The sequence below is a fragment of the Cryptomeria japonica genome, chromosome 7 (assembly GCF_030272615.1).
Source record: "Cryptomeria japonica chromosome 7, Sugi_1.0, whole genome shotgun sequence".
Lineage (NCBI taxonomy): Eukaryota > Viridiplantae > Streptophyta > Pinopsida > Cupressales > Cupressaceae > Cryptomeria > Cryptomeria japonica.
In genome coordinates this window covers 409,551,897-409,575,856 of record NC_081411.1, presented here as the reverse complement: position 1 = coordinate 409,575,856, position 23,960 = coordinate 409,551,897, and positions in this window count along the sequence as shown.

The following is a 23,960-nucleotide window of genomic DNA, read 5'->3' as shown; positions in this document are numbered from 1 at the left end:
TAGTCATGTGATTCCTACAAATCACTTTTCCTAATCCCACTTAGCCAAATTAATTCTTCTAGTATCTCTCATAATCATGCTTATCATTATTCTCCAATTTTTAATTCCCACTCATGTCACATCAACATTGAGTCTCTCAAAGAAATTCAAATTTCTTTGAATCCCTCAATGCATCCTTATTTTGGAATTTTTAATTCCTCAAGTTTGAAATTCAAATTTCTTCCCCCTATTTCCAAAGGAATTTTATATTCATGTTTATTTTTCCAAGGCACCCTTGATCCATGCCTTCTATCCAAAATCAATCTCAACCCTTCATAATCAAATCAATCTTGGCCCTCCATTAGCCTTCTCCAATCTATAAATTGGAGCCTACTCTCCTCAAAAAAGGATTCACTTCTCATGCATCCTCATGCTACTCAATTTTCCTATCATCCTCTTCTTTCTCTAATCTTCTAATCCAAATACTCTTATCCATCACTCAAATCCAATCCAATAATCTTTAATCCATCTTGTTGAGCACAAAGGAGAGCATTCTACATCACAAGTAATCAAAGGAGCACATCAAGTGAAGCATCATCAAGGGGCGTTTTCACTTCATCAAACTCAATCCGAGGGAGAGGTTAAGATAGCAAGGTATAAGCATTATTTTCATATTTTTATGTGGTTTTATGTATGTTTCATGTTGTTATTCTTTTAGTGTTTGATTTTTATGCTAACCACCACTAATCCACCTTGTTCGCTTTTCCCCTCTTCATTTTGGCATGCCCGGTGGGACCCTCTTGTGAAGTTTTTTTCGGAAGAATCATGCTTTAGCGCGAGCGTAAGTGCATCAGCACGAGTGTTTCTGGATCAATGCAACCGCCTATTAATCAACGCGACCGCCACGGGTTAAGCGTGACCGCAAGAAAAATTCAAAAAAAATTGGGCACCTCACTATGCTTCAGCACGACTGCCTCGGCTTTAGCGTGTCCGCCTAGAAAATTTTCCTTATTCGTTCTATCTTCTGTCTTCTTCTATCTTCTCCTCTATTTCTGTTTCACCGCAACTGCTCTACGATTAGCACGAGCGTTTCTATGAAAAATTTGAATTTTAAATTTTTAGGCACTAACATTAGCTGCATCAGGCCTATTAATTAGCACGACCGCCATGGGTTCGGCGCGACCGCAAGAAAAATTCAAAATTTTTTGGGCGCCTCATTGTGTTTCAACGTGACTGCCTCGGCTTCAACGCATCCACCCATAAAATTCTCCTTATTTGTTTTATCTTGTGTCTTCTTCTATCTTCTCCTCTATTTCTGTTTCAGCGCGAGCATTTCTATGAAAATTTTGAATTTTGAATTTTTAGGTGCTAATATTAGTTGTATCAGCGCGAGCACCTGTTAATCAGCACAACTGCATTTTTTATATTTCTGTTATCTGTCTGTTTAATTTAATAATCTATCTATTAGCGTGAGCATCCGCACATTAGCGTGACTGTCTGCAAATCAATGCGTCCGCAGGAATTAAATCAGAAAACAAAAAAAAAAAAGGAAAAAAAAATATTGGGACAGACATGACATTATTTTTACACTTGATTTTTTGAGATATATATACGACACCGTTTTCTTTGATCCACATGTGATGTTTTATGGATGATGTTTTCTATATGATTTTGATGATTCTACGATGATGATGCAATGCTTAGATAGATTTATGTGATTTGATATTTGATGGATATGATGTGATGATGCATGATGGATGTTGTATGAGATGTATGATAATGATATGTTGTGAGATTTATCTTTGAAAATGAGATGTATGATAATGATATGCTGTGAAATGTATCTTGAAAATGATCTATGTATGATAATGATATGCAATTGATTGATAAATGATAGGCATCTAATTGTAAATGATATGCATCTAATTTGTAAACTGATATGCATCTAATTCTAAAATGATATGCATATAATTATAAAATGATATGCAACTAATTGATCGTCCTCATTCTTTTGTTTGTCATTCCAATATAGTCACATGTTCTTTCTTTTTTTGTGTTTATCATCATTGAGTTGTGATTTATTGGGATATGTTTGAAAATTTATAGAAGCATAATGGTATAATTGAAACATAATGACCTGAGAAAAATTTACATGATTTTTTATTTTGCAAGATGGCATAAGTGTCAAGGTATAATTGAACCAAGATGACCTTAGTGCGACTTGCACAGAAACAGACAAGATTAAACCATTTGTATGTGCAAAGTGGAACCATGTCTTCAGTGATATACTTTGAATCAGGTCTCGAGACAATTATTTACATAGTATAAGTGATCGCCTTACAGATAGAAAACTAAAAAGATATTGGAGTCCGCATTAGTTTTTCTAGCTCAATGCATCGTTGAGAAAATGTAGAGGATCCAATAATTCATAAAAAAGTTCAAGTGCAAAAATAGTCAAAACTTCATGCAAGATTCAATCATTTTATACTTCAAAAAATCATCCATCATGTGTTTTGAATCTGTTTAAGTGATCAATGTTTTTCTCTCGTGATTTTTTCTTCGATTGTTGGACACGATGTTCTTAGTCTGCAGCAAGTTTTGACTTAGGATGGACTATTGATCATTGTTGTTGTAGACACCTAAAATTAATATTTAATTAATTTAAGCCTATCAACATAATTAATTAACTTAATTGTGTTATCCTTATTCCTCTCAGAATCAATTAAATCTAATTTAATTAATCTTGTCACTATAGTCCAATAATTAATTTATCAAATGAATTAATTTCCCCTATTCTTCTAAAGTCCCCTCAAATAATTATTTCTTCTAAAACCCACTTAGTTAATTAATTCTAATTAATTAACCTAGTCATGTGATTCCTACAAATCACTTTTCCTAATCCCACTTAGCCTAATTAATTCTTCTAGAATCTCTCATAATCATGCTTATCATTATTCTCCAATTTTTAATTCTCACTCATGTCACATCAACATTGAGTCTCTCAAAGAAATTCAAATTTCTTTGAATCCATCAATGCATCCTTATTTTGGAATTTTTAATTCCTCAAATTTGAAATTTAAATTTCTCCCCCCTTTTTCCAAAGGAATTTTATATTCCTGTTTATTTTCCCAAGGCACCCTTGATCCATGCCTTCTATCCAAAATCAATCTCAACCCTTCATAATCAAATCAATCTTGGCCCTCCATTGGCCTTCTCCAATCTATAAATTGGAGTCTATTCTCCTCAAAAAAGGATCCACTTCTCATGCATCCTCATGCTACTCAATTCTCCTCTCATCATCTTCTTTCTCTAATCTTCTAATCCAAATCTTCCCATCCATCACTCAAATCCAATCCAATAATCTTTAATCCATCTTGTTGAGCACAAAGGAGAGCATTCCACATCACAAGAAATCAAAGGAGCACATCAAGTGGAGCATCATCAAGGGGCACCTTCACTTCATCATGCTCAATCCGAGGGAGAGGTAAAGATAGCAAGGTATTAGCATTATTTTCATATTTTTATGTGGTTTTATGCATGCTTCATGTTCTTATGCTTTTAGTGTTTGATTTGTATGCTAACCACCACTAATCCACCTTGTTGGCTTTTCTCCTCTTCAGTTGCCTCTAGATAAATTTATCTCCTAAGTGGATATTTATAGTTATTACCAAGCCATGGTGGGATATAATGAAATGATTTTTGGATAAACAAGGACAATGACTACGCTAAGTATGTCTTGGATAATGCTATTTTGATAGAATGTTGGGCGATGGCTAGTAGTACTTGATTGTGGATATAAAAGCTCGAGAGTATAGATAGATAGAGGAGTTTTCCTCTCACAATAGCGCTTGTTGTCAGGTTTTCACTAGTTTTTTTTATTGCACCTTTTTGTTTTTGTTTTTCTGATTTTTTTTTTGTATTTTTTTTTTTTTGATGTTTTTTATTTTTTGACTTTTTTGTGCATTAGACTGCTCAAGTAAAGTATTTATTCAAATGGATGTTGTTGGTTGGTTCGTCGAGCACATCTCCTTCTAAATTTGTTAGCTGATAAGCACCTGATCCATAGGCTGATATGATGACATAGGGACCCAACCAGTTAGGTTCAAATTTCCCTTTCTTTTCTCGATCCTATTGATTTCTAGGATTTTCTTTTAGTACTAGATAACCAATCTTAAAAATCTTAGGGATGACCTTGTGATTGTAGCTTCAGAACATGTGTTGTTGGTATACTTTGAGGTGAGTATAGGCATGTTGTTTCTTTTCATCTAGAAGTTCTAGCTCTTGCAGTCGGTTTACTTGATATTCTTCATCTGGAATGAGACCTTTCAAAGATACTCTGAGAGGGGATTTCTACCTCCAGGGGTAAAATTGTTTTTGATCCATACACCAATGAATATGGCATAGCTTCTGTAGGTGTGCGGATGCTAGTTCTATATTCCCAAAGTGCTGGATTGAGTTGCACGTGCCAATCTTTTCATGCATCATTTACTATTTTCTTTAGGATTTTCAATATTGTTTTGTTGGATGCCTCGGCTTGACCATTCCCCTGTGGGTAGTAAGGTGTAGAGAAATGATGTTTGATTTTGAATCATTCACATAGTTCTCGTATATCCTAGTTTTTGAAAGGTTGTCCATTATCTGTGATGATGGAACTTGGAATGCCATATCTGCAGATTAGATAATTAAGAATGAAGGAGGCGATTTGTTTTCTAGTCACTGTGGTCATGGGGACCACTTTAATCCATTTTGTAAAATACTCTATTGCAGTGATAATGAATTTGTGTCCATTTGAAGATGAGGGATGTATTTTGCCGACTAAGTCTAGTCCCCACTGGCAAAAAGGCCAGAATGTTGTGAATGGCTATAGTTCCTATGCTGGTGCATGTATAAGATTGCCATGGATTTGACATTTAGGATATTTCTTTATAAAATGATAATAATCTTTTTCCATTGTTGGTCAGTAATATCCCATTATTAGAGGTTTTTTAGCAAGGGTAGGACCACTTGAGTGTGTGCCACAGATACCTTCGTGAAGGTCTTGTAAAGCCAAGTCAAATTCATTACGATCAAGGCAACAAAGAAGAGTACCATCTAGACCTCGACGGTAAAGAGTATCAACAATGAGGGTATAACGGGCGGCTTGCCGGATAAAGTTGTGTTTTTAATTCCAAGATAGGTCAATGGGTAGGGTATTGGTTTTAAGATAGTCATTTATTGTTTCGTATAACGGAGAGTCGGAACCAGTTAAGGCATAGATAACATGGGATGTGGAATTGTCATAGGCTAAGGAAAACAGTTGCTCTACCAGAAACTTGTAATGACTTTGTTGTTCTAGAATTTATAGTAATGAAGCGATAGTAGCCATTGCATCAGCTACTCTGTTGTCTAAACTTGGTATTTGCTCGAAGGTGATGTGTACAAAATATTGTTTGAAATCATCCATCATTCGTGTGTATGGTAGAAGCTTGTCATCTTTCATTTGGTAGTCATTGTTGATCTAATTTATGACTAGTTGTGAATCTCTGTAGACTTTCAATTTTGTGATTCTCCATTCCATGGCCATTTTGATGCCTATCACTAGTGCCTCATATTCAGCAATTTTATTTGTGCATGGAAAAATGAGTCTATATGATCTTGGTATGGTGTGTCCATCAGGAGTGATGAACAGAATGCCAGCACCTGAGCCATGTTGAGTGTAGGGTCCATCAAAGTATAGGGTCCATTTCTTGGTGGTAAGAGTAAGAACATCCCTATCTGCAAATTCAATCTCCATTGGTTGTTTATCTGGTAATGGTGCGTCAGCTAATTGATCTACAATCACTTGTCCTTTGATAGCTCGATGCTCTCTATAGTGGATATCAAATTCACTGAGGATCATTATCCATTTAGCCAATATGCCAGTGAGAGCTACTTTGCTAAGCAAGTACTTTAGAGGGTCAATTTTTGCTACTAGCTTGATTGTATGAGCTAGCATGTAGTGTCAAAACTTTTGAGAAGAAAATACCCCTATGAGACAAGCCTTCTTAATGAATGTATAATTGAGCTCATATCCATTCAAAGTTCTACTGATGTAATAGATAGCTTGTTCCTTGCCTTCTTGATTTTCTTGTGCTAATAGTGCCCCCAGTGATATGTTTGTTGTTGATATGTAGAGAATAAGTGACTTCCCTGCTATTGGCGGTACCAGAACTGGTGGGTTCATTAGATATTGCTTGATTTGATAGAATGATTCTGCACATTTGGCTTCCCATCTGAATGGTACATTCTTATGTAGCAAATGATTGAAGGGTAGGCTTTTATCTACTAGTTGAGTGATGAATCACCTGATTGACTGGAGTTGTCCTTGCAAGGATCTAAGTTGGTTGATGTTCTTAGGTGGTGGCATCTCCATGATGGCTTGTACCTTTGTTGGATCTACTTCAATGCCCTTTGCTGAGACTATGTAGCCTAATAATTTTCCTGCTTTAACCCCGAAGACACACTTCTTAGGATTGAGCTTGACTTAAAATTTCTCCAATCTTTCAAAAACTTTCTCTAAGATGCCCAGATGTTTTGCTTGAGTAAATGACTTAGCTAATAAATCATCCACATAGTCCTCCATGAAGGTATGCATCATGTCATGAAAAATTGTTGTCATTTCTCATTGATAAGTTGCCCCCACATTCTTTAAGTCAAACGACATGACATTCCAACAATACGTTCCCCAAGGACAGGTAAACGTTGTTTTATCTTGATCCTCTGGAGCTATCCTGATTTGATTAGAGCTAGAAAAAACATCCATTAGTGAGAACATTGCATGGCCTGTTGTGAGGTCTACAATTATGTCGATATTGGGCAAAGGAAAGTCATCCTTTGGACAGGCTTTGTTGACATCTCAAAAATTGGTGCATATCCTAATACTGTCATTTGGTTTTGAAACTAGCACAATGTTGGAAATCCATTCAGCATAGTCTATAGGTCGAATAAATTCGATGTCTAATAGTTTCTTTAGCTCAGCTTTGACCATGAGTGCTACATGTGGATTCATCTTTCTCATTTTTTGCTTAATGGGCTTAGCTCCTGGAGCAATAGACAAGTGATGCATGATTAGATGTGGATCAATCCTAGGTATATCTGCATATGACCAAGCAAAATTGATTTTCTTTTCTTTAAAGAATTTGATAAACTCTTGTTTTTCTGCCTCTGTTAGGGATTCTGCTAGGGGTATGTTTTTGGCTACTTCTGTTGTACTGATGTTGATTGATTGAGTGAGCTTAATCAATATGGGTGATCACTCCTAATAGTGTTCAAGAAGAGTGTCAAGTCTCTCATCTTTAGGTGCCTCAAAAAGGTTTTCACCTGCAGATGCATCCTTTATTTTTACTTTTTTATGATCTAGTGCTGCCATTGACTGGTTTTCAGTAGTAGATCCTTTATTTCTTTCATTTTTGCAACTGAGAGACTTGGCACTCCCCTGATTGTAGATGTCATTACTTTGTTCACTGGTAGAGTTTGTTTCCGGGTTAACAATACATAAGTAATGGATAATGGAATCATCATTTGGTAAAATTGGTATGTCATGATTTTTCAAGTTCATCCCAATCTATGAGGTCAGGAAAGATGAGTGGTAAAGAGTCATTGGGTGGGTCGAGTTCAGCTGTTGCAAGTGTCAGGATGGAGGTATCATCGAGGTTGGTTGGGATATTGAATAAGTTAATGATAGTGTCAAGGTCTTTGATGGTATCATCTTCTGTGTAAACTTGCTTGTAATGTTGTTGCTCGTTTTTCATGGCATCATAGATATTTTGTGCACCAAATTCAAGTAGTCTAGGTTCTGTGCCTAGCTCTTCTTGAGAAAGGGGTGTATGACTACTATTTTCAGCAATATCTTCAGTAACATTGGAACAGGTGCCCCATTCATATTCATTTGAATCAGTCTAAGAGGTATCTTCCCAGATTCTTTCAGTGTTGTGGACTAGTATGTTGTAGGGTGCAAACAGGTATTTGATGATAGATACTAATCTGGCAGTCTTCTCGAATTCTGTATCAGATCCTTCTCCTACTCATTGCATCTATTCATATACTATCTCTCCTTAGGGAGTAATGATGTTGTCCAGGGGTGATTCTTCTTTGTTTGAAACAAGTTCCTGAACATGATGTACCTCTACACAAGGTACTTCTATCTTTTGAATGACTGATTGCTCTGGATATTTCTCTTTTTCCTAGTATTCACATTCTTTTCGTATTGTTTCTGTTGATTCAAATAGTGCCTCCTGCCATGAGTCCTCCTTGTATTTCTTCTTTACCTTCCACTGAGGTTTTTGATATTTACTTGGTGTCTTCTTTGGTGGTAGAGCGTGTTCATGGCCCAATCTGATTTTGTCTAAATACAAAAGTGTGAAGGAGGATCTAATGGTTTTGTGACACCTTCCTAATGCTTGCCGATAGGTCCTTTGCCATTGTATCCCATTTGTTGCATGATCAAGTAGCCTTTTCCATACAGTTGTGTTGGTATAGCAACTTCCATAGTAGCTACTCGGTCTTCTTCTTCATCCTTGTATAGCCAACTAAGGATGTCCTTTTCTTCTGATTCATGTGCTAGTGTGCCTAGTTGAATAAACTTGCCATCAAACTTGGTGATGGGTTGTCTTGCTTGATGTCTTGATGTTGTAGGTAGCCCATGTGTTTTAGGTGATGCTGGTAAGTTGACTAAACACAAGGGTTCCAAAGAGTACTCTCCCATACCTTGTTCTTTTATTTTCATCTTCTGTTTGAAATCCATAGATAAAGATTTAGGCTTTTCTTGTCGAAAATCTAGTGCTGAGGAAAGTTTTTTTTTTTTTTTTCTGTTATGTGTAACCAAACTATCTTGAGCTGCCCCCATAGAATTACAATATTGAAAAGGGTTATGATCTGCTAAAATAGAGATCTCTTGTCCATTGTATGGGAACCTAACACATTGGTGATAAGTTGAAGGTACTGCTTGCATTTCATGTGTCCAAGGTCGACCCAATAAGATATTAGATGTGAGGTCTATGTCTAAGACTTGGCACATAGTGTCATTTTGTATTGGTCCCATTTGAATTGGCAACACCAATGTTCCTTTAGATGATTTATTCTTCATCATCATATGCTTTGATAGTGATCTTTTTGTGTGGATCAATAGACTACTCAGAGAAGCCTAATGCACAGATAAGTTTTAAGGTACAGATATTGAGTCCAACTCCTCCATCTATTAATACTTTTTTGACTCGATGTTTGTAGAATAAGACTTCAATGTGGAGTGGAGTATTGTGTGGATGGCTCAAGGTATGTGCACCAAGTTGTGGTACCGAAAGGGGGTCTTAAGATGCCACTTTTTTTTTCTGAAATCAGCAAAGTCTGAGCTTCAATGACAAATTGAAGATAGTTACACTCCAAATTTGAAGATGCAACAAGAACAAGTGTCAGAGTGCTTCGAGTCTACTTTCTAAACTACTAATTTTTTTGAAAATGGTGGAGATTAAGGGCTTCAAAAAGGGGGGCCACAAAAAGTGGTCCTATTTTTATGCAAACAACATAACATAGCATTTGTTGTGGCCTCCCTAAAATGTTAACTTTTTTTTTGAATTTTTAAAATTGCTTCAGTGAGAAATTAGCTAACACCTTGTAGTTTATGCCAGAATTTTCAGCTAATTTTTTAAAGAGTATATGATTTTTTACTAATTTTCAAAGTTGACACATCTTGAAAAAAAGAAATTTGAGTGTGCTCCCCCCTAAAATTATTGAAAACAAATTAAAAAAAAATAAATTTAAATTGTATAGAATGGAGTCTAGTTTCTAAAAATGTAATTTTTTTCAAAATCTGATGAACGTCGAAAAATCTATACCCAAAATAGTGCATGTTGGTTTTTGACAAAAAGTAGACACACTAACAAAAGAAATTATAGATGAAAGACTTAACGAAATCAAAATTTGAAATAAATTACATTTTTAGATAGCTAAGAGGGAGCTCAAGTTTACCACAGTATTTTTTTTAACTTCATTGAAACACGTGCAAACCTGACGGAGAGCACGACCAAAAATATGCCAAAATTTTCAATGTTCTAACAAAAACACGTCTCTAGCCTGAAATGGTCATCCAAACCTTTGGGTTGGATGCCCAAGGCAAATCCAAACCATAGGTTTGGTGTTTCCCAAAGCGGGCCATTTGGCGCACACCAAATATGGTGAGTGCCCTATTTGGCGTGTGCCAAATGTGATGAATGGATATTCCATTTGGCACGCTCCAAATGTGGTCCATATTCCACATTTGGCGCACGCCAAATAAGGATGAAGGGGGAGATAGCTTGAGGGATAGTAGAATAAGGGAATTGTGAGAGCTAGAAAGGGTAGGGACAAAGAAGAGTATGTATCTATAAGAATGAAGATCCCGAGAAGAGGTAAGGGGAGAGAGAGAATATGAGATCTAGCTCATAGAGAGAGATGGAACTATGAGGGAAGGGAGATAAAGAAGGGAGAGGTTAGATGCAAGTTTCTATGTACACATTTGGTACTTCCCTATTTGGCACGCGCTAAATGTGGAATAGATACAAACTCTTCTTTGTCCCTCCCCTCTCTAGCTCTCACAATTCCCTTATTCTCCTATCCCTCGAGCTATCTCCCTCTTCATCCTTACACCCATCTAATTCCCTCTCTCACCTCTTTCCCTTGGTTTTTTCCTCACTCCCTCCTCTCTCTAGGTCCTAAGGGGTCATAGGACACCATATGACCCCTTAGGACACAAAATGACCCCTAACGACACCTAAGGGGTCATATGGTGTCCTAAGGGGTCATAGGACACCATATGACCTCTTAGGTTACCATAGGACCCATAACGACACCATATGACCCCTTAGGACACCATACAACCCATAACAGCACCATATGGTGTCTTAATGGGTCACAGGACACCATATGACCCCTTAGGTATCGTTAGGGGTCATATTGTGTCCTAAGGGGTTATATGGTGTCATATGACCTCTTAGGACACCATATGACCCCTTAGGACACCATACGATCCATAACGACACCATATTGTGTCCTAAGGGGTCATATGGTGTCCTAAAGGGTCATAAGACACCATATGACCCCTTATGACATCATACGACCCATAATGACACCATATTGTGTCCTAAGGGGTCATATGGTGTCTTAAGGGGTCATAACACACCATATGACCCCTTACGACACCATACAACCCATAATGACACCTAAGGGGTCATATGGTGTCCTATGGCCCCATAGGACACCATATGACCCCTTAGGTGTCCATACGACCCATAATGACACCATATTGTGTCCTAAGGGGTCATATGGTGTCCTAAGGGGTCATAGGACACCATATGACCCCTTAGGACACCATACGACCCATAAGGACACCATATTGTGTCCTAAGGGGTCATATGGTGTCCTAAGGGGTCATAAGACACCATATAACCCCTTAGGACACCATACGACCCATAACAACACCGTATTGTGTCCTAGGGGGTCATATGGTGTCCTAAGGGGTTATAGGACACCATATGACCCCTTACGACACCATATGACCCATAACATCACCTAAGTGGTCATATGGTGTCCTATGGCCCCATAGGACACCATATGACCCCTTAGGTGTCCATACGACCCATAACGATACCATATTATGTCCTAAGGGGTCATATGGTGTCCTAATGGGTCATAGGACACCATATGACCCCTTAGGACACCATATGACCTATAATGACACCATATTGTGTCCTAAGGGGTTCTTAAGGGGTCATATGGTGTCTTATTACCGCTTAGCACACCATATGACCCCCTAGGACATAATACGGTGTCATTATGGGTTGTATGGTGTCCTAAGGGGTCATATGGTGTCTTATGACCCCTTGGGACACAATATGACCCCTTAGGATACCATACAACCCATAACGACACCATATTGTGTCCTAGGGGGTCACATGGTGTCCTAAGGGTCATAGGACACCATATGACCCCTTGGGTGTCCATACGACCCATAACGACACCATATTGTGTCCTAAGGGGTCATATGGTGTCCTAAGGGGTCATAGGACACTATATGACCCCTTAGGACACCATACGACCCATAATGACACCATATTGTGTCCTAGGGGGTCATATGGTGTCCTAAGGGTCATAGGACACCACATGACCCCTTACAACACCATACAACCCATAATGACACCAAAGGGGTCATACGGTGTCCTATGGCCCCATAAGACACCCTATGACCCCTTAGGTGTCCATATGACCCATAACAACACCATATGGTGTCCTAAGGGGTCATAATACACCATATGACCCCTTACGACACCATACGACACATAACGACACCTAAGGGGTCATATTGTGTCCTATGGCCCCATTGGACACCACATGACACCTTAGGTGTGCATACGACCCATAACGACACCATATTATGTCCTAAGGGGTCATATGGTGTCCTAAAGGGTCATAGCACACCATATCACCCCTTAGGACACCATATGACCCATAACGACACCATATTGTGTCCTAAGGGGTCATAAGACACCATATGACCCCTTAGGACACCATACAACCCATAACGACACCATACTGTGTCCTAAGGGGTCATCTGGTATCCTAAGGGGACATAGGACACCATATTATGTCCTAAGGGGTCATATGGTGTCCTAAGGGGACATAAGACACCATATGACCCCTTACAACACCATACGACCCATAACGACACCTAAGGGGTCATATGGTGTCCTATGGCCCCATAGGACACCATATGATCCCTTAGGTATCCATACGACCCATAACGACACCATATTGTGTCCTGAGGGGTCATATGGTGTCCTAAGGGGTCATAGGACACCATATGACCCCTTAAGACACAATACAACCCATAACGACACCATATTGTGTCCTAAGGTGTCATATGGTTTCCTAAGGGGTCATAAGACACCATATGACCCCTTAAGACACCATACGACCCATAACAACACCGTATTGTGTCCTATGGGTTCATATAGTGTCCTAAGGGGTCATAGGACATCATATGACCCCTTACAATACCATACAACCCATAATGACACCTAAGGGGTCATATGGTATCCTATGGCCCCATAGGACACCATATGACCCCTTAGGTGTCCATACGACCCATAACGACACCATATTATGTCCTCAGGGGTCATATGGTGTTCTAAGGGGTCATACGACACCATACAACCCCTTAGGACACCATACGGCCCATAACGACACCATATTGTGTCCTAAGGGGTCATATGGTGTCCTAAGGGGTCATAGGATACAATATGACCCCTTAGGACACTATACAACCCATAACGACATCGTATTGTGTCCTAGGGGGTCATATGGTGTCTTTTGGGGTCATAGGATACCATATGACCCATTACGACACCATATGACCCATAACGACACCTAAGGGGTCATATGGTGTCCTATGGCCCCATAGGACACCATATGACCCCTTAGAACACAATATGGTGTCGTTATGGATTGTATGGACAACTAAGGGGTCATATGGTGTCTTATGGCCCCATAGGACACCATATGACTCCTTGGGTGTCCATATGACCCATAACAACACCATATTGTGTCCTAAGGGGTCATATGGTGTCCTAAGGGGTCATAGGACACCATATGACCCATAACGACACCATATTGTGTCCTAAGGTGTCATATGGTGTCCTAAGGGGTCATAAGACACCATATGACCCCTTAGGATACCATACGACCCATAATGACACCTAAGGGGTCATATGGTGTCTTATGGCCCCATAGGACACCATATGACCCCTTAGGACACCATACGATCCATAACGACACCATATTGTGTCCTAGGGGGTCATATGGTGTCCTAAGGGGTCATAAGACACCATATGACCCCTTACAACACCATACGACCCATAACGATACTTAAGGGGTCATACGGTGTCGTATGGCCCCAGAGGACACCATATGACCCCTTAGGTGTCCATACGACCCTTAACAACACCATATTGTGTCCTAAGGGGTCATATGGTGTCATAAGGGGTCATAGGACACCATATGACCCCTTAGGACACCATATAACCCGTAATGACACCATATTATGTCCTAAGGGGTCATATGGTGTCCTAAGGGGTAATAAGACACCATATGACCCCTTAGGACACCATACGACCCATAACGACACCATATTGTGTCCTTTGGGGTCATATGGTGTCCTAAGGGGTCATAGGACACCATATGACCCCTTACGACACCATACGACCCATAACGACACCATATTGTGTCCTAAGGGGTCATATGGTGTCCTAAGGGGTCATAAGACACCATATGACCCGTTAGGACACTATACGACCCATAGCGGCACCTAAGGGGTCATATGGTGTCCTAAGACACCATATTATGTCCTAAAGAGTCATATGGTTTAATTTTTATGGTTGTGGCTATCAAACTATAGGGTATAGAGTAGAAATTTATCAAAGGTTAAAAAATTTCAATGGAAGTCATTTGGTTAGCGCCATATTTGGCACTAGCGAAATGAGCTGCACAAAAAAAAGGTTATAGGGTATAGGGTAGAAATTTATCAAAGGTAAAAAATTTCAATGGAATTCATTTGGCTAGAGCCAAATGAGCTGCACTAAAAAATGGTTATATGGGACCCTTGACCCATGATCCAAGCCCACATTCTCTCATTTTGTCTTCTTTCTACGCATGATCAGACAAAAAAATGCTTTTTGCATGGTGTTGACATTTTATGCAAGGTTATTTTATACATTCCATTAGCTCTCCACTACCTTTTTTTTCCTTTGGCAACATCAAAGAGGAAGAACATAGTTTTTTTTATCAAATTTGAATAATTGAGGTAATATTTTCTTGTTTTTAGAATTCAAATACTTATTAAGTGTTATTTTGTTTAAACATTAGAATAAAAGTGTGAGTCAAAATTGATTATAATCCTATTAGATTTACATTAGATTTAACAATGCATTTGAAGGAAGTTGCATAAGAAAATTATTTGTTTGGTGCTTTAAAACAAAATTTGCAATTTCATACATCCTTTTTAAGATATGGATAATTTAGAAAAGGAATACATGAAATAATTTCAATTTCATATATCCATTTCAACATATGCATAATTAGGATAGTCATAGATGCATAATTAGGATAGTCATAGATGCATAATTTCACTTTATTCTCTTTTATGTGCATGTACATGTAGAAATCATCATCATGTCGAGGAAATGACCAAAAAATGTAACATTCGAAGAGCGTGAAGCTAAGAATGCAAAAAGAAGAGAAGGAATGAAGCAACTTTGTGAACAAAGGAAATTGAATACCATAGAAGAAGAGGTGCCAATTGAAGAGGAACATGAAATATCCATCCAATCTAAGAGAGAGACAAAATTGGCCACACAAAGGCAATGGATGCAAAACCTTCGTGCAATGAGACAATTGAATCCCAAGGTTGAGAGCATGTCTACCACAATTCAAGTTGAGGGAACCCCACCTCTTACATCTCAAGATGAAGGCACACCGTTGGTGTCTACAACATCTCATATTGAATGCACTCCCTCTATGACATTTGATGTTGCAAGTACTTCATGACTGACATCAAGTATTGGATCTACACCATCTTGTACACCTCAATTTCAAGGTATGTCATCATTTTCATCTTCGGTTGAAGGTATGCCACCTATCCCTAATGTTGTTGACATTCCTAATCTTGAGGTAACTCAAAGTTTGAGAACACCTCCTAGAGTTTTGCATAGAAAGCCTAAGTATTTGATTGATATTGATGCTAATTTTTTGAAACCAATGGTTGACAAGATTCTGAAGTGTACTTGTCAAAGACACGCTAACTGGATATGGAACATATTTTTTGAGCCTTTAAATGAGATAGGAAGATGTCAACTATTTGTTGAAATGATGAGAAATCTGAAATTTAGGCCTATAATGAAGATTCTTGGGCTAAGAACATCGATTGAATCAAGCGACAAATCTATTGTGAATAATCTGATGAATGCATATGATATTGTTGGTTCTAACTCATGCACAAAAGATAGTAATGCCACATGACATGTCATTACATCAACAATTGTAAGCACTAAACTAAGAAAGCTCGCCTCCTTAGAAGACAAGTAAACAATTGAAGATAAGTAGACAAACTCTAATGAGAGCTTTGGGAAGGTGACAAAGAGCGGAGGATCCATATAACAATGAGTTATGGGCATTTTCCGATAGATTACCATGGAAAGATAAAGCAATTGTTGAAGCCTTGAGATCCCTAATTGAAGATTTTTGGAAGAATGACACAAGGGTCTCTCCAAATCAAAGAGATGTTGTAAGAAGGAGGATTGGTAGTAAAATTCATGATCCACATCCAAAATATTTTTTGGATATGACTCAAACACATTTTTTTGCCAAGTTTCAACATATGTATCCTCAAATAAAGATTAGTCAAAGATTCTTTGAAATGGTAAAGCCTTTTTATGTCAAAATAAATCACACATGCACAATTTGTTGTTGTAGAGTATATATTTAATTTTCTAACCATTATGATGTTTATCAATGCATATGTATAGATTTTCATGCTAATAATGTTTTGCAGGAATGCAACATAAATGGTCCACCGACATCTTCAAGGGAATTCATATCTAGCATCTTATGTGAAAGAGTAGATGGTCAAGTATATTACAATAAGTGTTGCTTGGATGGCACATGTGTTGATTGTGGTGGATTGTGACATTTACAAATTTGTCAACATATGGATATTGGACAAGAAATTGGTAATGAATTAGTAGAATTTGGAAAATACAAGACAATGGCCTACATGCTAAAAGATGGAAAAGAAGCAAAAAGGTGTGAATTGGTTAGTGAGAAGATTCTAGTGTATCAGTTTATGGGCATCTTTCATGAGAATATAGTGTATGAGTATGCAAGGCATAACCATCAAGCTGGTTGGTTGCACTCACAATTTAAGCTATGTAAGGACACATTTCCACTTCATACAATCGTTTCAATTATTGACTTTGCAGAGAACTACACACTGCAACCGCAGAATGAGGTGCAATCACAATATTACAACTCCACACAAGTTGCCATATTTGTGCATATAGAATTCATTCATGCACATGATAGTATGGAAGAGGATAGGAAGATATTGAGGGAGTATCATTTTTACATTAGTGATGATCGCTCACACTCTACAGAGTTTGTGCAAGGTTGTTTTCAGATATTCTACGATGATTTGGCTAGCCGAGGCATATCATTCCATCAACATATCATATGGTCAGATAATTGTGCATCACAATTTAAGAACTCTCAGATGTTTTATTGGTTGAGTAGGATGCATAAGTTGACTGCTATTCAACATATGTGGAATTTCTCTAAGGCTGGGCATGGAAAAGGGCAGCATGATGGTGCAGGAGCATGTATTAAAAGAGCTTTAGCATGAGAAGAGTTAAAGTACAAAGGGAATGCAAACTTGAAAGATGCAAAATCAACTGTTCAATGGTGCAATGGTACAATTGGTCCAGGTAATCAAGGTAAGTCTTTAGTTCATTTTTTTTTTAGTTGGTAGATAATACTAACATTGCAAAATTAGAAGATTGTTGTACATTGACAGGATCGAGTGAGCTACACTCTTTCAAAAGCTCTAATGCAGGTTCATGGACTATCCATACGCAGTGGATGGAATGTTATTGTTCTTCATGTAGAGATGGTGCCTATAATGACTGTGAGTCAAAGGAGTGGGTGGATGAATGGTGTATGAGACCTCTAATCCCACTTGAGACATACCAACCTCTGAGTGCACTACAACTCACACAGATGGAAGCATCAATTGAATTTGACCATGTGTTAGATTTAGTCCAACTAGGTAAATTATCCACATGCAATTTTTTGTACTTTAATATTTTACCTTACTTGTTTGCTAAAGTCTTCTCACTTTATCATTGCAGGACATGTTTATGCAGTAATTGCAACCGAAGACAATGAAGAAGGAACAAATTATTACCTGTGTCATTGTGTGGACACAAAAAAGAAATTGGATCGGCCTGTGGTAGATGGAGAAAATATTGAGTACCCCACAAGATCAGTAGTTGTTACTGGTACATGGCTTAGAAGGTACCTAGTGAAGAAGTCTAACTTGTGGTTGTTCGAGGACTTCGAGACACATAGGAAGATTCTTCATTATTCTAACCTTGTTGTAGCTTCAAATGTTCATTTGATCAGATATGGGGGTAGACCACTAAACAAGAACCTATGGAAGGTTCGCGAGTTTGACCATGAGGCCATACTAGACACGATAAAGAGTAGAGAAGATCCAGATGGTTCATTGGATTAAATGTAAATGTAAAAAAAATGTAATATCAATTTTATTTGGATATATGTACATGACTTGTATTTTTTACTACTCGAGGCATTGTAATATAAAAAATTGTGTTTTTGTCTTGTTTTGTGTGATTTTATGTAAATAATGTCATTTTGGATCATTAGAGATCACATGGGATCATTTCGAGAAGTATACCCTGCTAATATGGTAAAAGATGTAAAAAATGCTCATTTGTTGTCAATCACTCAAAGTGTGAAAAATTGTCAAAATTTGGCATGGTTTTTCTTGATGTTAGTGACATGTAAGAATGACCCATCTAATCCTATGGGGTCATGTTATGGCACTCTAAAAAAGCCTCTTTCATTTTCAATAGACTTGGATCCAGTTGCTCGTGGTGACTCTTTCTCGGTTGCGACAAAAAATGTCAGATGAGTTCAATGAAAAGTTGCACAATGCCCCATCTTTCAATCTGCTCGTCGTGGCACCGAACCGTCAGCTTGTACACATTGGGGTGGCTGGGTTTACACTAGGAATGCCTTCTTTTTGCTCTCCAACTCATCCAATCATTGCGAGACAAACCCTAGCAGCGAAATCGCCCAAGTTCTCAAATTGCTCAAAGTTGTCAATATTCGGCATCACGTTTCTCAATGCCCATTAATCATAAGAATGATCTATCTAATCCTACGGGGTCATGTTATGGCACTCTAAAAAATCCTCTCTTAGTTTTGGTAGAATCAGATCCAGTTGCTCATGGTGACTCTTTCTCAGTTGCAACAAAAAGCGTAAGATGAGTTCAATGAAAAGTTGCACAATGCCCCATCTTTCAATCCGCTCATTGCGGCACCAAACCATCAGCTCGTATGCATCAGGGTGGCTGGTTTTACACTAGGAATTCTTTCTTTTTGCTCTCCAACTCGCCTGATCGTTGAGGGACACACCCTAGTAGCGAAATTGCCCAAGTGCTCAAATTGCTCAAAGTTGTCAATATTCGACATCACGTTTCTCAGTGCCCGTTAATCATAAGAAAGATTCATCTGATCCTATAGGGTCATGTTATGGCACTCTAAAAAATCCTCTCTCGGTTTCAGTAGACTAGGATCCAATTGCTTGTGGCGACTCTTTCTCAGTTGTGACAAAAAGCGTCAGATGAGTTCAATAAAAAGTTGTACAATGTCCCATCTTTCAATACGCTCATCACAGCACCGAACCGTCAGCTCGTACACATTGGGGTGGTCGGGTTTACACTAGGAATGCCTTCTTTTTTCTCTCCAACTTTCCCGATCATTGCAAGACACACCCTAGCAGTGAAATCGCCCAAGTGCTCAAATTGCTCAAAGTTGTCAATATTTGGCATCGTGTTTCTTGGTGCTCGTTAATCATAAAAACAATCCATCTAATCCTACGGGGTCTTGTTATGGCACTCTAAAAAATCCTCTCTTGGTTTTGGTAGACTTGGATCCAGTTTCTTGTGGCGACTCTTTCTTGGTTGCGACAAAAAGCATCAGATGAGTTCAATGAAATGTTGCACAATGCTCCATCTTTCAATCCGCTCGTCACGACACCAAACTATCAGCTTGTACATGTCAGGGTGGTTGGGTTTACACTAGGAATGCCTTTTTTATGCTCTCCAACTCGCTCAATCATTGCGGGACATGCCCTAGCAGCGAAATCGCCCAAGTGCTCAAATTGCTCAAAGTTGTCAATATTTGGCATCCCGTTTCTCGGTGCCCGTTAATCATAAGAATGATCTATTTGATCTTGCAAGGTCATGTTATGGCAGTCTAAAAATGCCTCTCTCGGTTTCAGTAGACTCGGATCCAGTTGCTCCTGGCAACTCTTTCTCGGTTGTGACAAAAAGCATCAGATGAGTTCAATGAAAAGTTGAACAATGCCCCATCTTTCAATCCGCTCGTCATGGCACCAAAACTTCACCTCGTATGCATCGGGGTGGCTGGGTTTACATTAGGAATGCCTTCCTTTTTCTCTCCAACTCGCCCGATCGTTGTGGGACACACCTTAGTAGCAAAACCGCCCAATTGCTCAAATTGCTCAAAGTTGTCAATATTCGGTATCGCATTTCTCGGTGCCCATTGTAGACGTCTAAAAATGGTCAACGCTTGTGGAGTCATACTTTAACATTTGTGCATTGCCTTATTTTAGGTTTTTGTGTTGCATTAACATTTCTTCTATTTTACGTACTTGGTCTTTATTATTTGCGAGCATCGAGTCCTTCTTCTGCATTCTTCATTTGTCTCGCTTTCAAATTTGGTCTTGTTGATAGTAATCTTCAGTCATGATTTTGGTCGATCTTATCCTGTCGCATCAATGTGCATGCTCATTTTGGCATATTTTGACATCGTCAATTCGATTTCATTTTGGACATCATCAATCCTAATCGATGATAGAATTAGGGTTTTGTCATTTTCAATCTTGTCGACTTGCGATCGATTTGTCATCGATCATTGTTATTTTCAATCTTGTCGTCTCGTGATCAATTTGTCATCAATCGTCATCTTTCTCAATCATGTCAATTTGGATCAATTTGTCATTGTTCCTCGGCGCATTTATCAATCAAATCGTTTGTCAACATTGGTCCTTTATTAGTCAGAATCATGATCGAATCGACATCAATTATCTTTTGTCAAGACCTAATTGTCATCCTTGCATTTCTAATTCATCTTCCAGGGTTTCACAATTTATTCATTTAACCTTGTTTGTCATTTCTCCCTCTAGGTTAAATAATTTATTTATTTATCCTAAGTCTTCTTTTCACAATTAAATATTTATTTAATTGGTTAACTAATTCGTCCCTCTTTGTGAATTAATTAATAAATGAAAAATTGTTAATTAATTCACTTAATTCCTAATTTCCTCATTTTCTAATTTCCTAATTTCTAATTCATCTAATTTTCAATTTTCTCCTATATTTCTCCTAATTTCATGGGACTGACATAGCAAATTTGTCATAATTTGTCATAATTGACAATCAATCAATTTTGACATAGTAATTTGTCGTCATTGACAATCAATCAATCTTGCATAGAAAGTGTCAATTTGTCATAATTTGTCATAATTGTCATTCTTGATTTGAAATTTCCATTCGAATCTCTTCATTCTAATCTTGTCATTTCTCCAATTTATCTATAAATTGGATGAATTTCTTCAATCAAAGCCCCTGGTCGAATCAATCACGCTTCTAGTACCCTTATGTTGTCATCTTGCTTTCACATTATAATCATGCACTTGAAGGTGAGATCCACAAAATAAATCTATTTGAAGGAGAAAGAAGGACAATGGAGCCACATGAAGGAGACATCTGCATTTGGTTTGCTTAGATTTCATTTAGAATGTCTTGTCTTCATGTTTTCATTGAATGTTTTTTGGATGATTATCACTACAATTTAGTTTTTCGTGATTGAGCTAGGCCAAATTCCCATATTGCTTTGATGATTTCCACATTTCCTATCTACATTAATTGGTGAACCCGATGTGAACTAACCCCCTAACCATGCTTTTGAGTGCTTTTGAGATGATTTGCAGGTAAAAAACCCAAGAAACAGGGTAATGCAGGGCTTTCTGAGAACTCCTGCGCCTGTGTAGGAGCAATCTGCGCCTATGTCAAGGACTTTTGTGCCTATGTCAAAGGGATCTATGCCTGTGTTACTGCATTCTACACCTATGTGAGACATTCTACACTTGTGTAAGGCCAGAAACAGAGGTAAAAAGCAGTGTTTTTACTTGCAAATTGCTTTGTTTTGCATTCTATTTTTGCTTTTTTTGGTTTTTCTTTGGTACTGATTCTCTGTGTAGCACCTTGGCATTATGCATGACAAAGACAAAAAATGAAACTACTAACACATTTTCTGCAGGTTTGCTAGTCAAAGACTAAACAAATTAAACTTCTAACTTGATGATTTTGCAGGTTGCCTTATACTCCAACTAAACTTTGTGTTTGTAATTCATAATTAGGCACCTAGTATGATTGCTAAGTAGGATGGAATGAACATGTGTTTGCTTTGATTATTGAGTTTGACATTGGAGTAGGAGAGTATGCTCTCATCCTTCTTAGGGTGATCAGAAATCTAGATCTTCGATACCATTCTCATGGCTTGGATTGTTTGTTACCTTTAGAGGGCCTACCTTCCTGACCATTTTCTTTCTTTTGCAAGCAAGTAACAATCGTGAGAAGGGAATGACCCAAAGTGAGTACAGCTAGAATACCTTGGCATTCTAACTTACTATAAATAAATACCTGATGGGCGAAAGCTTTGAAGGAAGGGTTACGTGGGAATTGCAGTTACTTGGGAAGTGATAACCCTTGAACTCTTTCTCATATCAACATCTAAGTAGGACCTCACGGTCTAAATCATGCTTGCGTGACTACATTTGTTTGGTATCTTGGTGGGCTTAATGTCTCAATCACGCTTGCGTGACACCAAGGAGTAACGCTTAACAAAAATCCTTACTAAACACCTTGTATTTAGAGGCCAAAAATCCTTCTAGTTGCTTGAGAAGGACAAGTTTGGATACTTGGAAGAGATACTAAGTTTGCCATGGGGAGATTTCCATGGGGACTGATGCTTGGCTGCCCTAAGAAGTGAGTGCCATGGAGGGGAGCCCATGGGGTCAAGCATCTATGTATTCTCCTTGAATCTCATAATGAGTCTACCTCTCAAGTACCTACTGTCCTTACCTACCATAAGAAATGTGTGAATGAGCATGATTGTCTTGAGTCTAAGTTAAAATATCTTGTCTTCTTTACTTGTCAAAAGTTGAGTTGTGTCTCAATTCAAAAACAAGACAAATTGATTCAAAACAAGGTTAAACACAAGAGTATTTCATTCAACAAAGTTCAAAAAACCTTCAAACATGGTTGTCAAACATTTTTCAAAATCTTGTCTCAACATTCATGTCACTTAGATTTAGGTTCATCCTAGGTTTTCATTTTGCAAATTCATTGTCAATTACCAAGGTTAGGTTTCACCTAGGTCATACTCCTTTGCATATCAATAAGGGTCATCCATTTGCATGTGTCCTCTTGCATTAGAGTAACACCAATTCATAATTCAACCTTAGGTTGACATTGTCATACATTTGCATTTGCATCTTTGTCCTCATAACATTAGGTCACATTTGCATACCCTAGGTCTCTTCATTAAGCTTAAGTCATTATCATATCATATTAGAGTCATTTGCATAGCAATTGTCCCTTTGCATATAGTCTCAAAACTAGGTTTTGTAATACTTGAGTAATCCAAATATTTGAATAAACCCTAAGTCATTGCTAGGAAGTCTAGACCTTATCAAACTTTTGTCTTTTGTCATCAATGTCATTTGGTCAAACCTAGCTTAGTATCCAAGCATATAGGGGAGACATTGTCATTTTGTCCTTTTGTCACTTGGTCCTTTTGTCCTTTAAGGTCTAGACATCATTTCAATTTCCTAAGGGTCTCTTTTTAGATTTGCATTCCAAAAAGTTTGTCAAAATCTTGAAAAACAACCAAAAACATAGGTTGCATTCTTTCCATAGATTGCATTTTCATCTATTTAGTTTTCATTTAGTTGCATATCATACATTATCCTTGAAAAATCCCAAAAACATTGCATAGTGACATGTCTATTGAAACAAGGTTTCAAGCACCAATGATGCAACAAAGTTTGACGT